Source organism: Canis lupus, chromosome 20 (genome assembly GCF_003254725.2).
Source record: "Canis lupus dingo isolate Sandy chromosome 20, ASM325472v2, whole genome shotgun sequence".
Lineage (NCBI taxonomy): Eukaryota > Metazoa > Chordata > Mammalia > Carnivora > Canidae > Canis > Canis lupus.
The window spans coordinates 42,898,811-42,916,144 of NC_064262.1; the positions used below are offsets into that span (position 1 = coordinate 42,898,811).

Sequence of the window (17,334 nt, forward strand, 5' to 3'; positions counted from 1 at the left end):
AAAGAAAAGAAAAGAAAAGGAGAAAAAGAATTTTAATCCAGAAATATAGAGAGTAAGAAAGGGTGAAGGTCCCTTTTGTTCCACTCCGGTCCTAGTTCCTCATACATACGTGCGTGTGGGTGTGTAGGTGAGATTCTGTGAGATCTGTTGCTCTGGCTCTGGCTCTGGCTCTGGCTCTGGCTCTGGCTCCCCTGGATGCACACCGAAGCCTAGAGGTCTTCTGTCGTCAGCGCCCGTGGCCCTACCTCCACCTCGTGAGTTGTTGGGGAGAATCCTACTTCAATCATTGGGACTGGTGGGGTTTGCTTCCCATTGTCAGACTTTTATTTCCCCATCCCATGGAAGGGCAGGTCTCCTCAAAATCGTAAAGGCATGTAACACTTTTTCTTCTCCCGAGCAGAGGGCAGGAAGGCTGCCCATGACAAAGGAGTCCATTTCTCGCGGTTGACCCGATCTCCTGGCAGCACCACAGGCTTGGCCGCCCTCCTGGAGAGTGAGAGAATGTTCGGGAACAATGTAATGGTTGACCGTACATTTAAACACCTCTGCCTTGTGTCGTGTGCATGCTTCTCCTGTGTTTGCCTGGGCAACACTGGCTTTTCCTAGTCCGCCATCTGGGCCTGTGCCTGGCAGCAACGAGGCTCTCTTGAGTTTAATTGTACTGAAGGGCAAAAGGGCTTCAACTCTTCAACTTTCAGTTTTGGAGATGAGTAAAATTAGGGGGTTCTTTTTCTCATGACAGAAAATTCACCACATCTGCCCCATGTGGTGAGACACCTCACTTTTGCTTAAAACAGACAACAATGCTCACAGACAATCCATGCCGTGTGAGCGCAACAGGTTTTTTTTTGTTTTTTTTTTTGTTTTTTTTACGGTCTCCTCTGTGGGTGTTTTTTTCCTCTTATTTTCTTGTGACAATCACGGTGTTACTACAACTACACGAGATGCCACCTCTTTACCCCCTTTCAGCAATTACAGAAATTGGGGGCTGAATCATTACCCCTGCATAAAATTGTGACCGTTTTGGAATATAGTGGTATCTCCTGCACTTCCCATTGTACTGTAAGCGTGTGTTCATGTTATTAAATATCATTCCAAGCGTTAAATTGAATCTGAATCTTAATTGTTAAGGACTTCACAATATTTCCAATACGGGCATGCTATAATTTATCCAAACATTCCCTTACCACTGATCAACTCTCACTAGTAGATGAAGATTTTGAGTAGCACTAAGTGAATACAAGTTATAAAAATCATTAATTGCACCCAGTGGAAATTAGGTTCTGGAGAAGTACTAATAATTTAGTTATCAGTTCTTAAATGTTTTTTCTTACTTATCTGCTTATGATAATGCCTTCCTCATTTTTTTTTAAAGATTTTATTTATTTGTTTATGAGAGACACACAGAGAGAGGCTTCCTCATTATTTTGAACAAATAATCATGGTAGTCTTTTTTTGTGTTACCCACTTTAAAGACTTCGATCTTTAGAAAATGTGACATTTTTTACTCACTTTTTGATAGCAACTTACACATTACTTGCCAGACTTTGACAAGTATGGTTGGTTCAGAGTCTGTGTATGTGTAGGACAGTGTGTGTGTAAAGAATAAATTAGGGACATCATGACATGACCTCCTAAATATTTCAAAATGCATTTCTAATCAATTAGTAACGCTTGCTTATGTAAAAAAAAAAACACTATCACCCCTAAAATTAATAATCATACTCTAATAGTCTATAAATTCAAATTCCCCCAAATATCCCCCTAATTGTCTTTCATAGCCTTTTTGTTCATGCCAGGAACCAGTCTCAAACCACGCATTCCACCTGCTTGCTACATGTCCTCAGCGTCCTTTAATCTAGACACTAGTATCTTTGTGGAATCTTCTTACTGTAGCCAGTGGGCCGGCCTAGAAGTCCCCCACCCCCACTTGCTTAACCCATGGTGTCATTTAGCTTCTTCCTCTCTCCTTTGTATCTCCCAGAAATTACATTTACAGGATGATTAGACCCCAAGTGAATATCGTTGGCTAGATTGCATCCCAAGGGTTCTGTGACCTCAGAATGCACGATACCAGGAGAACATGTACTATCGGGTTGTCCCACCATTTCTGATGCTAGATCTACCATTAGTTAGGGTGATGGCAATCTGAGCCATCCGTTGTATGATTACTTTTTCTCCTGATGACCAGAACCTCATCACTGTGGTGTTGCTTTGGATCAACGTAAATGGTGCAGGTCCCATCCACTATCTACCAAATGTCCCTCCACAAGCTGATAGTCCTTTCTTGGATCTACATTCTCATTGGAATGGCAAGATTATGATTTTTCTACGCCTATCCTTCTACATCTAGCTGGCATTCTTCTGTAAAATAGTTGTATCTTGTCAACTGGAGCTGTTTGGTTACCCTGACATAGAGTTCCTATTGGAAAGACATTAAACCTATTTCCCCTTCAATTACATAGCTTCCAAATAAGGAGTCAGTACTAGCTACCTCAAATGAGTTTCTTCTGGCTCTCTCCTGAGTATCATTACGGACTCATGAATTTTCATGTATTTACTGAGGGTTTTTTATGGAACTATTCTTGGCTCTTGTGATAAGACTATTCTCATCAGAACCCAACCCAGCCCAAACTAAGCTTAATTTAAAACAAAGTTTCAAAACAAGGGTGGTTCCAAATATAACCTTCACATATTCTGGAAAGAGGAAGCGCTACTTTCTAAGAGAAGAGTGGCAAGATAATCTAATAAATTATTGTTATCATTTTAATTCACATTTATGTTCTCTCCTCCTCAAGATCTGGGAAAATCCCAAATGTGTACCTGAAGGAGGGCTGCAAGCCTGTACCTATTATGTTCACTTAGACATATGTTGTTAATAATTCAGCTCAGAGATATATTCAAGAACTAGTTGACTGACCATACTTTAAGATATGTCCAAGCCACAATAGTCACTAAATTTTTTCTTAGCTGCACCCACTCTAGGCTGTTTCTTTCTCACCTAACAGATGGTAGAAACAAGAGGATGAGAGCCCATCCTCACCAAGTTATGGTTTCCCCACCACAGTTTGCACAAGAAACAGGGCACCAAGTGTTGTTGTTGTTATTGTTGTTAAAATAACTGTTGGGAGGGTGTATTGTGGAACCCTCTCTTCTCGATGGCCAGCATGGTCTGCCTTTTCATTTTGTCCTGGGTCCCTCCTGGGGAGCAGAGCCACCTGAAAAGAAGTCAAGCATCCCAGAGCCTCACCGTGTGCATGGCCATGCTTTATTACCCTTCAGCAGCGACTGAGACGATCTCCCGGGCTGTTGCTCATGTCCTAGCCTCTCCGAATGGAGGCCGCAGAGCTTGCAATTAACCTGCAAGTTTCTCCAGCAGAGGAGCAAAATTTTCGCACCAAGTCACACACAGTGCTAAGACCCACTTTACTGCCCAAGAGCAGAGACCGTATCTATTTTCCTTATGTGACCTCAGAGCCTAAGGTTTGCCTGATGTATATATTGAGTCTCAAAATACATATGATGAACAGATAAATGAAGTTGGCGTCCAAAAGCCCCTAGCTAGCTGGCCATATATAATTTTTATATTTTCCCTGGATATGAGCTTCACAAAACAACGATGATCATAATAACCACCAGCTGGGAGATGAAATGCTTTGGCAGTGGCAGGTCGTGTCGCTGTTTTAGCCAGCAGCTGTCCCTGAGACAGGCTCATAATAAATGACGTGAATGTCCCTTACTCCTTTCAGCTTCTGCAAAATGTCTTTCCTAGATAAGGGGTGGGTAAATCCTTCCGGTTAGAGAGAGATAATCGGGGAAGCCTCAGAAAGTGGTGGGCCTAAAATCGGCTGTAGGCTTTAGCTTATAATAAAATGCCACTAGTGCTCACCACCCAAGGTCCTACGCATCTATGATTCTGTTCCTTGTATCTACAAAGAACCAGGCATCACATGCACACATGCACATGCACGCTTCTGAGGCTGCAGTATATGGCTTTTACCTGAGACTAGCAGCCAGTTAGAAAAACCTTTGAGGAATCGGGCAGATCTGCCTGACTAGCTTCTGGCTCGGGCGAAACAAACACTTAGCAAACCAAACGGCACTTCTGGGCTTTCTGAGCTTTCACGTTTTTATCAGTGCTCTCGATTTCACTCACCATCCATCTTCCCTTTGAACATTAAAATAAATCCTCCCTTGAACTTTTGCCCTCTGAGGGTCTGATCTCTGAAGGGTGTTTTTTTCTTTTTTCTTTTTTCTTTTTTTTCCCCTTTTTTTGCTTCTTTGCATTCTTTCAAAATAACTGTAATACCCACAAGCGGTATCTGTACTGAGATTAAGTGGTTTGGAATAAATGCTCCCCTCGGGTCCTCTCTAGTTTCCCAGAAGTGGCGTCTGCCTCTCCAGCCTTGGCACACTCCTGCCAGGCCAGCGTGCTTGGGCCCTGTGCTAAATAGAGTTCCTTTTCTTTCTAATAACAGTGCCCAGTAAAAAGACCCAGAAGAAATCCGCCTAAAGGAGAGACAAACAGAGCTGTGAATCTGTCTCAGCAGCAGAATAAAAGGTGATTTTTAACATTAAGGTGGGAAAAGAATGAAACCGGTTTGCATGTGGTTAACTAGCTCCGCTACTTCAGATTTAGTAGGTAAACCCCTTGAGCCGAGTCTCTAGGTCTCCATGCTGTGCTGGCATTTATGAGACCAGATGAGAACCTGGCCTTCCCTGCGCCACACAGACCCCTCATCCCCGGAGAACTCCATCTGGCTCTGTGGTCCATTTCCAAAATCGCTCATGTGTTCCACTTGCACTGCAAAAAAACAGAGTGGTTTTTGTTTTTGTTTTTTTTTACAGACTAGGAGCCTGGCCTGAGCATGTTGCCAAAATCTAAACTAATAAAAGACTAATTTCAGGTAAAGAAAACCTTTGCCTGCCAGAGAGACCTCCACAACTCTCTTACCAGAAAAGTAGATTATTTACATTTGCAGATGCTACTGTGTTCATTGCCCACAAAAAGCATGTATGAGGATAAGCTTGTGACAAATGCTCATCCACCATCTGATTTATTTTAGGGTTCCAAAGTCCTTTACTTTTCCCTTCTGCTCTTCTCCATTAACACACACACACACACACACACACACACACACAGTATATATATATATATATATATATATATATATATATATATATATATATAATATGCCTTTCCATGTGAAGTTTCTCAAATTCTTTTTTTTTTTTTTCAAGTTTTTACTTAGATTCCAGTTAGTCAACATACAGTATGATACTAGTTTCAGGTGCAAAATCTAGTGACTCATCACTTTCTCACATAACACCCAGTGCTCATCACAATTGCCCTCCTTACACTGGGTATTATACTAACTGTTGGCAAATTGAATTTAAATAAAATTATTTTTAATTAAATTAAGTTAAAAAAAAAACAAGTACCCTCATTAATACCCGTCACCCATTTAAGCCATCCTCCCACCTCCTCACCTCCATCAATCCTCAGTTTGTTCTCTATGGTAAAGACTATGTTTTACGGTTTGCATCTCTTCACCACCGACCCCATCCCCCCAGCCATATTCATCTGTTTCGTTTCTTAAATTCCACATATGAAAAAAATTCCACATATGAGTGAAATCATATGGCATGTCTTTCTCTGGCTGACTTATTTCACTTAGCCTATTACTCTCTAGCACCATCCACATTGTTGCAAATGGCAAGATGTCATTATTTCCCAAATTCTTATGTATCAAAAAGGAAGTGAATTTATTTCAGTCCTGTACATTACTGAATAAGTATTCCATGTAATGTTCTGCAAAAGATCCACATTCATTCATTTATTACCTTTTGCCATTTGGGAATGAGAACTTAGTCCCATCAGTGTCTTTGATCAGTGCTAGATAAAAGCATCTGCATCAACTGGGGGCCCTTGGTCACACGTCCTTCTGATAGGTGTGAGCAGAGTAAAAAAAAACGTAGACCCAAGTTACAAGTTAGTTACAAAATGAGAAATTCTTTCTGCACAGCAATTGCTTCTGAAATACAGGAAGGAAGACACCTGAAGCTACTATTACACTGTATGTTAACTAACTGGAATTTAAATTAAAACTTTAGAAAAATAACATACAGGAAGAGATCGGCTCCCACTTCTGTCCTGCACGTTGAATCATCAACTTTGCACTGTCCAAAGAAGCATGACTCTGCATTTTATCTTTTGGTTCAACTATTAGAATGCTGTTTATGCTTACCTGGAAATTATCTTTACAAGGAACAATATTTCCACCTGCATCCCTACTTCTCAGAGAGCTTCCTGGAGGCTCATAGTCAGTGGGTTCATCTCAATGATGACAAAGTAAATCAACCTCCTCTGAAAACCACAATTTACAAGTTTAGGTGAACAAGTGTCGATTTCTATAGTAAACATCCCATAAAAAACATATTCAACCTCAAGGTTCAAATCAACAATTCTTAGAATTATTTTTTTAATGATAGCATTACAAGAAAACTCTTTGCCTTTTAGCAAAGACTGACTCAACCTTTTGAGAATGAGAATAAATAGGAGTCCAGATTTAACAAAGTTCCCTATCCTTTTCCCTTGGATCTAAACAAAAGCTCTATCAAAGAAGTAGTGTCTGTACCTCTTCAAGATTTCGATTTCTTTTTAATTGAGGTGGTGGTTTTTTTTTTTTTAAGTTTTTGTTTCTATGGTATCTATCACATACAGGTAGAGCCTACAAAATGTGGCATGTGATGGTAGCTTTAACACAGGATAGAAAAGATATTAGGGATATTGGAAAGTTATCTCCGTGATGTCAGGTGAAAATGTAAGCAAGGATATCATCATGTTGTTCACCTGTCACTTCGAAGGCTGGCAGCTCCTCGAACTATGAGTTGAGCATACAGGGGAGAAGTGTGGCCTGAAGGTAGAGATTTGATGGTCCTCTGCACATAGATGATGGATGAAACCTGGGAGTTAGTGCAGTGGCCCAGACAAGGAAGGAATGGTGGGCAGAGAGAGCCCCTGAGGACAGATTTCCAAGGGTCACCACTAGGCAGAGGTGAGCCGAGGAGGAGTCAACCCTGAGAGTGAGGAGGAACAGAAGGGAGAAAGCAGAGGAAGCCAAGGGAAGTGTAAGGGAAGAGGGGGTGGTTTCACTCTGAAGTGCTGCGAAGCTGCCAGACAAGGCATCAGTTTTAGTAAGGAGGAGATCCTTTGAGGGTTTGGAGGAAATCGTGTCAGGAAGGAGAAGAGGGGGAAAGCCAGACTCAGGGGTGACTGAGTGACAGGTGAGGTGAAAACAGTCAACAGGGAGGCCCCTCTCCAGGAGCTCAGCCAACGGAAGGAATATGCTAGGGCAGCCAATGATAGGAAGAGTTTGAACAATGGAAGGGTCGGTTTGGAGTAATGTTTATCATTATTTGGGGTTGTTTTTAATTTGGAGGAGACAGGAGCCTGATTTTAAACTGAGGAAAGGTCAAAGAGACAGGGGGAAGAGAATGAAAGTATAGGAGCTTCCACAAAAAACATATTAAGGGATAATGGATGGACCTGGGTCCCCGCGGAAGTAGAAGGGGTGGCGTGGGCCACAAGAAGTGGATCATAGTTAGCCTTGGACAGGAGGCCCTCTGAAAATCAGGGAGGCCAGGGGAAGAAGTACATGAGTGTTCTAGAAGACACGATGAAAGCTTGGATTCTCTGTGTGGTCCCTGCAGTACTTGCCATACATCTAAGTTTATCTTCTATTTCTGGAAAAAGACTGACAATAATAAACCATAACTGATAATCGTTCTCAAGGCAAGCCACGCAAAATTGAAATACACCTTTCCTATAAAGGATATTCCCTGTAAGGCAGTAAAAAAAAAAAAAAAAGACCCTAATGCTTACAATATTCCCATAGGGTAAATCTTTGTATCCAGAGACATATGCCAGCTCCCTGTTTAGTTTTGCTATAAAATATCTGAATGGGACCTGCCCGGTGAACCTAATTCAAATAAAAAATTTGATATTCCCCCTCAGAGAGGTCATGAACAAGGTCATGCAACAATCAATCCTGAGCAAGTAGAGTCCTCCCGTTGGCTCCACTCATCCCACCTCCAGTGTGAGAGGCCAAGGGCCTGCTAGGCCATCAGCCAACATCAGAGAAAAAGGAAGAAAGCTCACTCATAGGGCCCCAACCAAAGTGAAAACACCTACACATGAGGAATAGCGTTTGGTGCAAAGAATAAAAATGAAAGGGCGTGCATGTTCCTTTGGATGGTCTCTATCCAGGTCTCTCCGTGACCTGAAATTTCTGATCTGAAATTGCTTACTTAAAGGGAACAGAAACGAGGCCTGGCCCTTTGAAGGAAGGTGCCTTGGTTGTGGTGAGCACTAAGACGTTGGCGAATGTGGCAAAGGCTGTGTCTGTGCGGGCTGTGATTTTTATTTTCTCTTTATATCAGTGAATGATAAAAGTAATGCCCACATAGTAACAAAATTCAAATTACAGGCGTGAATAAAGCAGAGGTTGACCACCTCTTGACACCGATCACCCTGCCCAAACTGGAGCATAAAGAGTTTATCACTTTACCTTTCTAAATTGGTCTGTATGTGCATTTCCAAGCAAGCATCCCCTCGCCCCCCAACTAATTACCATTCTGCAACTTGATTTCTTCACTTTATTGTGTATCGTGGGTATCTTTCCATGTCAGCGTGCTTGGTTTTTTCCTCCTACTTTGTGACAGCTATAGAAAATTGCCCTTCACTACAGCACAATTTATTTGGTCATTTTGCCAAAAGAGAAACATTCACATCAAAACCACAGTAAACATCTCTGTACACACGTCTTGGCGCTCTTGTTTTTTCTTAAATACTTAGAAGTGAAGGCAAATCATTGGGTCAGAGGGCGTGTGCATTTTCAGTTTTGATACTAATTTCCAGTACGCCTTTTAAAAAAAAAAAAGTCATACTACTTTATCCTCCTACCAAAGTTTTTTAAGATGTTCTTTTCCCTTATGCCGTAGGCAATATCGAGTGTTAATAGTCCTGAAGTAGGTCCTCACTTATCGATGAAGGAACTCACTTGGAACAGAAATGCAGAGACATCAAGGGAGCTTACCGTTCTAGAAAAACAGGAGGGAAATCATCCTTTGGGACTAGACAGGGAGAGAGGAAGAATGTTTGGGGACCAGGAAAACTTTAAGGGATGGCCCCTTGGATGAAGAGGGACGGGAGCGGACCCTAAATGTCTCAGCAGGTGTATTGCCCAGGGGATATTGTGTATGGAGGGAGGGGAGTGAAAAGGTTTTTATGAAGCCAATACAGTTAGTTATGTGACTCGATGAATTTAAAGTTGGAATCACTTGGGTTGGTGTTAATGGTGAGTCACTGGTGAGAAACAGAAACTTCTCATGCTCGAGTGACGACATGGAGCTTCTGAGCTGGGACTGATGCAAAGGGGTCAAGGACAAGGGATGACAGGACAAAAGAAAACCGACGGTTGGAAAGATCACAGGTCACACTCGGGTCTGAGGCGAGGTTGGAGGACAGTGACGGAACAGGAGCAGCGCTCGGATGGCTGGTGATGGTCACAGAAGGATGTCTGTGAGCTCAGGGCTCCTGGGCGGCTGCCGGCTCTCAGAGGGTGTGGGAGCAGAGCAGGTGCTAAGGCGACACAGAGCTGAAGGCTGCCGGCCCGCAGCTCGCAGAGCCCGGGGACGGCAAGACAGGCTGGAGCCAGACGTCACAGGCCTCAAGGAGTGTGTGTGAGTGAATGAATGACCCAGAGGTTGGAGGAAGGTGGCTGATAGAAGACAGGTGGCGGTGGGGTCCTTGGAGACAAAAGCTGGTTGGGGGAAGCTTAGCTCAAGGGTCAGTCAGTAGGTGACCATGAAGGAGGCACAGACTGCCTGTCCTACCACGGGTGTGAGTAGAGGGGATGGGCGGTGGGAAGGAGGAAGCTCCCTCTTGGATGAGGAGTGCTCAAGGAAAACTCTGAGGCTCTAGGGCATCAAGTAACAGCACGGGTATTCTACAAGGCACAGAGGAAGGCGGGGGAGCTAATGAGCTAATGAGCTCTTTAGGGCCCCTGGAATGGTTGATTCAATGTGGGCCAACAGGTTTAGGAATCAGGGCATCAGAATATAAGATGGAAGGAAGGAACCATCCATGTGGAGCTTCCAGGGAAAGGCCCTGCTGTAGCCCTGCTGCCAGGAGGTGAGACAGTGAGACGGTTGAGGCTGTTCTGGAGGGGCTGGGAGACCATGCTCCCGGCTGCTGGACTCCACATAGTCATTCATGCCCCAGCCCCACCATCAACTACCCCACGACCTTCCAAAAGTTACCCACACTCACCAAGCCTTTATTTTGTCCCTTCAAGAATGAGAGTAATCATTGTATTTATCTCATGGGGTTATTTTGAGGGGTAAATTAAATATTGCATTTTAAACAGGAAGCATTTGTTACTGAAACACAGCAAGTATGCAACAAACGACGGCTATAATGACTCATACCACAGATGGCTTAAATACATACATCCATTTTAAAGAAGCAGATCTTCACAATATTGTAAATTCTAAGTCTTTGCAAGACATGTTGAGCATATGGACAGTCTCTCAACACACAGACAGAGCCTTCTTATGTAGATACAAGCAGAGATCCTAGTTTAAAAAAAAAACACACAACTAACTCCATGCTATTCATGGTTTCTCTCACACAAAATCAAATACAGAAATTCATACCTTGAATTTCTTAAAAGGCAAACTTGTTTCTGACCTCTACAGGGAGATACTAAAGTTGGTATTGTCTTTGGGTTTATGCTTATGTCTTTTTTTTTTTTTAAGATTTTATTTATTTATTTATTTATTTATTTATTTATTTATTTATTTATTCATGAGAGAGACAGAGAGAGAGAGAGCTGCAGAGACATAGGCAGAGGGAGAGGTAGGCTTCCCACAGGGAGCCCGATGTGGGACTCGATCCCGGAACTCAGGGATCACACCTTGAGCCGAAGGCAGATGTTCAACCACTGAGCCACGCAGGTGTTCCACGTCTTACTTTTAAAACAAGATTCAACTTTATCAGATAAGAACAATTAAGGACCATTTATCTCCAGTCTAATCATAAAGGTATTGAGCCTACGTCTATTAGATATTCAAAGTTACCCTCTACCCCCCCCCCCACAGGTTTGTTTGTGGACTATTTCATAAAGCTGCCCCTACCTCCACATTTCTTCCCCACTTGTACTTAAAAGGTACAAACCCCACCTTGCTCACTGTTCCCTTCTCCACAGTATATCCTCCCATTTTGCAGGAAGAATCACTGGAGACGAGGCCTGCGCGTGTAGATCTAATGCAAACAGATCTATGTACATGTGAGGATGTGGGGTAAGGATTCGGGGCATATCCCCATATTCATTTTTCTCATGCTTCATAAGAAGGCCTTCCCTACCATTGATTTCCCAACATTTTTCTTATATAGACTTCACTTTTTGATGGTTCAGGTGTTTGTTTCCTTTGGGGGGTTTTAATATATGGAGATAATCACGGAAACAAAGCTATCATTTGGGCTAAGAAATTGCTGTCATCTACATAATCTTAAAGGGAGTTGTAGTATTTTATGGTGAACCACTTCCTTGCCTGACCTCTTTTACTGCCTGTGATAGTAATTTCACTGAGCGAATTTGTGATAGTCTGCTGGTCACTGGAGCATTTTGAAACCAAGCGACTGAGGCAGTAAACAACAGAGGAACTGAAAGTAATCTCTTGCCCACTAGAGACCCACTCGGCTGCCATAGCTCCTGTAGAGACTCTTTCAATCCTGGCTTCTTCCCATCTTTAAAGTCTTGGCTACTGGGGCACCTGGGTGGCTCAGTGGTTGAGCATCTGCCTTCGGCTCAGGTCGTGATCCCGGGGTCCTGGGATCGAGTCCCGCATCAGGCTCTCTGCATGGAGCCTGCTTCTCTCTCTGCCTATGTCTCTGCCTCTCTGTGTCTTTCATGAATAAATAAATACAATCTTAAAAAAAAAGTCTTGGCTACCTTCTCAGTTGTAACTGGGTAGGGCTTGGGGAATTGGAGAGAACCCTGGTGGTACTACCTGCAAGAAGCTATACTCCAAAGACTCAGGAGAATCCCCTGATTTTCCCCTAACCATTTCCCACCAGTTCAGTATTTCTCCAACTTTCCTCTTCCCCACATCACCTTCAAGATTTGTACCTTTTCTGTGTACCAGCTATACCATTTTTTACGAAATCTCTTTCTCTGTTATTTGTGCCCCCCTCCCGGCCCAACCTTAACCAAAGATCTGCAGGGTAGGGAAAGCTGGGACCTCCTGAGTCCCCCATATCTCTCCTCAGATTCTATCACAGCCACAGAAACTCGCACACACAAGGGGAGGGCTCTGTAAATAGTGGCAGATTGAGACACGCATAATGACCTTCCCCTTCCTCCTTTTACCTGGTGTTAGTTGCAAATGCCCTGACATGGCGGGGGGCGGGGGGGGGGGGGTTGCTGGTGTTAGGACTGGTAATCTATGAACTCACAGGAGTCTCATTTCTTGATAATCTGAAAAGATAGTTGATCTTCGATTTATTTATGTTGAACTATGCTAAGAAGTGTATAATGGCCTCGTTTGGGTGCCTCCCATCTACTCCTTCCAAATTTACACATACATACGACACACACACACACACACACACACAACTTTTTAAATGGTCACAGCAATTTTTCTTTTTAAGATGTGAGACTGGGACACCTGGGTGGCTCAGTGGTTGAGCATCTGCCTTTGGCTCAGGTCATGATCAGGGGTCCTAGGATTGAGATCTGCATCAGGCTCCCTGCATGGAGCCTGCTTCTCCGTCTGCTATGTCTCTGCTCTCTCTCTCTCTCTCTGTGTGTGTCTCTTGCGAATAAATAAATAAAAACTTGGGGAAAAAAAAGTGTGAGATTAAGAAGCTTGCTATTAAGACAGGGTGGAGCTGTTCTCCCCTACAGCTCAAACTGTTTGCCTTGGTAATCAACCCAACCTAGTAAACAACCCGAAGCACAAGTTCAGCCTCTTTGTGAGCCAAATTCATCAATTTCAGGCCAAAAATACATGTTCATATTTGCTGACACTATTTAGATAGCTTATGTAACAATCATTGACTCAGCTGGGTAGATGGGCTAACCGTAATTATTATAGCACCTTGGTAGAAAAGATTTTATAATAAGATGGAATTTTAAATTAATACAACTACCTGATGCAGCTTTGCAGAACAACTCGAAAAATCCCCAAGCCACAAACATACTCATGAATGACAGATTTGCATTCTCTACCCACACTCTTTGTCCCCCGGCATTAATAACACTTAGCAAGCCCAGACAGGAGTTTGCCTGCGGGGAAAAGAGACTTAAGTTTCCTTAGCTATGCACACTGATGAACAACTTTACCTAAATGTCATAGAAGTGGTTATGAAACTTATTCTTTATCTCGCAAACACGGCACCCAGTAAAGTGACCTCCCCTCTGCGTAAACTCATGAATGTCCACTGTACTAAGAGCCCAAGACTGTGAAGATTAACTACTGCACTGGAGTATGACTAGCCCAGAGTAGGCACCAAGCAATGGCAACCGTTATCAAACTCAACACACCCAATAGAAAGATGACAATGATAAAGTGGACATTTGCCTGAGCTTGGAGGGGGTCAGGTTGCGGGGAGTGGGCATTGAGAACCTGACCTATGGGCCTTGCAGGGAGACAGAAATTCTGCCCAGGTGCCACTGGGAGACAATGGTGAAAACAGCAGCCAAGCCAGTGCCTCCAGAACATTCTTCTATGCCTTGGGGGTGCTCCAGGGGCACCCTGCCTACTGTTCTTCTTGTCCCTCAGGCTCAAGGTCCTTCCATGGGCAACTGCATGCATAATATCATCCCTTGATCATTTAAGTGAAGGATTCCTCACTGTGTCCCCAAGACTTTGCCAAGCCTCAGGTAAACGGGAAATCTACACCTTTTCCCCACACTTTTCAACAGCCATGGGACATTCATAAACTCCCCTAAGCAGAAGGCAAGGGGCCTTACATTCACAGAAGTGGGGATAAAATTGAAAGAGAAAGCCCTGGCACCTATATTTGGGTAGGATTAAATGGTTGAGAAACTCTTACCAGCGATCATGAGCTTTGGATTCCAGACCTGGCTCTGCTGCCTCTGTTACTAGGCAAGACCCTTTACTTTTCTGAACTGTCTTTCCTCATCTGAAAATACTGTTTCCTCCTAGCTCTTATTTTGTCTGAATTAAAACTTACTTAGATTATTTTCATTTTACCATATTGGCCATTTAACTTAACAAACGTGTGGTTATCGCTGTGCCTCTTTTTCTAAAGCCATCATCCCTTCATAAATTGTACAGGATGTATCTGCTACCACCTTGTTCTAGCAATGGAAGTTTCACGTTTACTTTTTAAAGCACTGAGCTCACTTCTTGGGACAACTCCTAAGCCAGGAACATAATGTGGTATATGCTTTATGTTGAATTAAAATGAATGTGACAAGAAATGAAAAGAAAAATGAAATTCTCAAAACCAGAATAGGATTTACCGCCCCCTGTACCAGAAGAGTTCACACCTGCTTTCTGGTTTTTCTCCTGAAAACATATTTGTGCTAGTTTCATCATGGACTCCAACTTCAGATGCCTCCACCCAGTCCTCTGAGGATCCGGACACCTGACCTTGGCTCCCAATCTCCCCATCCATAAATGAAGCAGGTAGAACCTGGACCATAAAACCCTTTCTAGAAATTTAGGTCCCAATTGGGACCCATTTTAAATTGCACTGTGTAGTGACCAAAATCAACACAATCCCCAAAAGCATGATCTAAGTTGGCTTATGTATTCATGAGTCAGGACTAAGTAATGCCAAATAGTCTCTCCCGAGTTTTCAGTCTCCCAGAACCTCAGGACGCTCCCCCACTCTGTGGTCCTTCTTATCGTGCCAAACTCACTTTGTAGCTTATTCATTCCCTTGTCAGTGTGTCTGGCTTATGCTTCTGTGTTCTGAGCCTGCTGAAACGCCCCCTCTACGGCTTTCCCCCACCCAGCCCCAAGTCCCTGGTACTTGCAATAATCTGTTTCATCCTCTTCTAGGACAGCCTCTTTCTTTCCTTTCTCTTTCTTTCCTTCTTCCTTCCTTTCTTTCTGCTTTTTTTGGACAGAAGATTGACAAAGAAAATTCTAATATATTTAGTATGCAACATGATAATTGGATATATATATGTGTTGTAAAAGGATTCTCCTCAGGGTGCCTGAGTGGCTCAGTTGGTTAAGCCTCTGCCTTCAGCTCAGGTCATGACTTCTGCTGCTCCTCCTGCTTGTCCTCCCTCTCTCTCTGTTGTGCTCTCTCAAATAAATAAAATCTTTTTTTTTTTTTTTTTCAAAAAAGCCCTTGTCTTAAAAAAAAAAAAAACCTCCCTCTTTGTGTTCATTAACACAGCCATCCCCATCATCACCTCACATATTTATTTTTCCTTTTTAAATTTCCTTTTTTTAATGATGAGAACACATAAGCTCTACTCCTAAATTTTAAGTATCCAATACAGTGTTATCAACTACAGTCACATGTTATACACGAGATCATTGGAACTTATTCATTTTGTAAATGAAAGTTTGTACCTTTTTGCCAGCGTCTTATTTCCCCCACCTCAAAGCCCCTGGCAATCACTTTTCTATTCTGTTTCTATGAGTTTGACTTTTTTTTTTTCCTAATTCCACACATGAGCGATACCATGCCATATTTGTCTTTCTCTTGTGGCTTATTTTGCTTAGCATACATGATACCCTCTGGCTCCATCCATGTTGTCCCAAATGGCAAGAATCTTATTTTTATGGTTGCATGATATTCCACAGTGTGTATGTGTGTGTATACACACACTCTACCTTCTTTATGACTTAGTGACAGATAAGGCTAGGCAGGGAAAGATAAGGGAAAGGCCCCAGGGTTGGGCTCCCATAAATCCCAAGGACACTGAGATGCAACACAGATAAGGCAATAAAAACAGATAAGGAAGTACTTCTGGCCCCTGCCTCCAAAATACTAGGAAGTATCTTCCCATCACGTAATCACCAAGACTCAAACCAAAATCTCAAGGCCATCAACTCCTTACTCAGGTTTTCTATAAAAGGCCAGCCAAAAAAGCCCTCAGCAGCAACCCTGTCCGGACCCCTCTCACTTCTGACAGCCTTCTCTATATCTTTACTTAATAAACTCCTGCAGCTTTACACACTCTCCTTTGTCCACGAGATTCATTCTTCGACTGGACGAGGCAAGGACCAAGCTCTCCGGCTCCATTCGTCCATTCATCTGTTGGTGGACACTTGAGTTGCTTCTAGATCTTGGCTGTTATGAATAATGCTGCAGTGAGCATAGGAGTGCATATGTCTTTTCGAATTAGTGTTTTCATTTCCTTTGGTTAAAATACCCAGTAGTGGAATTACTGGCTCCTAGAGTTCCGTTTTTAGCTTTTTGAGTAACCTCCATACTGTTTTCCACTGTACCAGTTTACGTCCCCACCGGCAGTGAAGGAGGGCTCTTTTTCTCCACATCTTCTCCACGTTTGTTGTTTCTGAGTTTAGCCACTCCGATAGGTGTAGGTGGTGGTGCGGTTTTGATTTGCATTTCCACCATGATTCAGGACAATGTTTCTTCAAGAGGGGTCCCCGACTGGTGTGTGATAAAAACTGTAGATTCCAAGCACCCAAGGTACACTCCCTGATTCAGAATTCAGAATGGGGGGGGGGGGGTTGAGGCCCCCCCAAGCTTCCCTGATGATTCTAAGCATAATAGTTTGAAATTCACTGCTCCTTCACCAATTCCTTTTGGGTTTAATTTTTAAGGCTACAGGTAGCCTTAGAGACTTTTGCCAGGAGTATAAGAGGAAAAAAGGAAAAAAACGGGGCAGAGGGAGGACACTCAAAACTCTACCGCGGCACGTGGCAGCGCGGGAGATGCGGCCCATCACGCGGGTCCCTATCTCCAGGCACCGCTGGAGAGAGGAGCAGTCCCCGCCGCCCACGCCCAGGTCCCCCGAAACCACTGGAAAGTCGGGGAGCCAGTCGTCCAGGCCACAACCGTGGGGGTCACCAAACCCGGGAAGGGACGGACACCCCTTCCGAGCAACGCAGACACCGAAGCTCCAGAGCGCGCCCCAACGCGGGGGGTCCAGGCGGCCTCCCGTTACCATTGGCAACGGCGGCCGGCTCCCTAGTCGGCGTGGCGCGGGTAGGCGGGACTTCCGGCCTCTGGAAGCCAGTGCGCATGCGGCGGTCGGCAGGTCACACGGAGCTTCCTGTCGCGTGATCTTGAGGACCAATAAAAATGCATCA

At 43.6% G+C, this 17,334-nt stretch overlaps 1 long non-coding RNA gene across 1 annotated transcript; it reads right to left on the minus strand.

Moving 5' to 3' along the window:
* Window positions 1–15: 15 nt before the first annotated feature.
* Window positions 16–17,329, minus strand: LOC112666820 (uncharacterized). Its single transcript, XR_003140977.3, has 3 exons — window positions 10,514–17,329; window positions 6,249–6,367; window positions 16–4,804 (listed from the first exon to the last, which is right to left on the minus strand). It is a non-coding gene; the product is annotated as an uncharacterized LOC112666820 (long non-coding RNA).
* Between the last annotated feature and the right edge of the window lie 5 nt (window positions 17,330–17,334).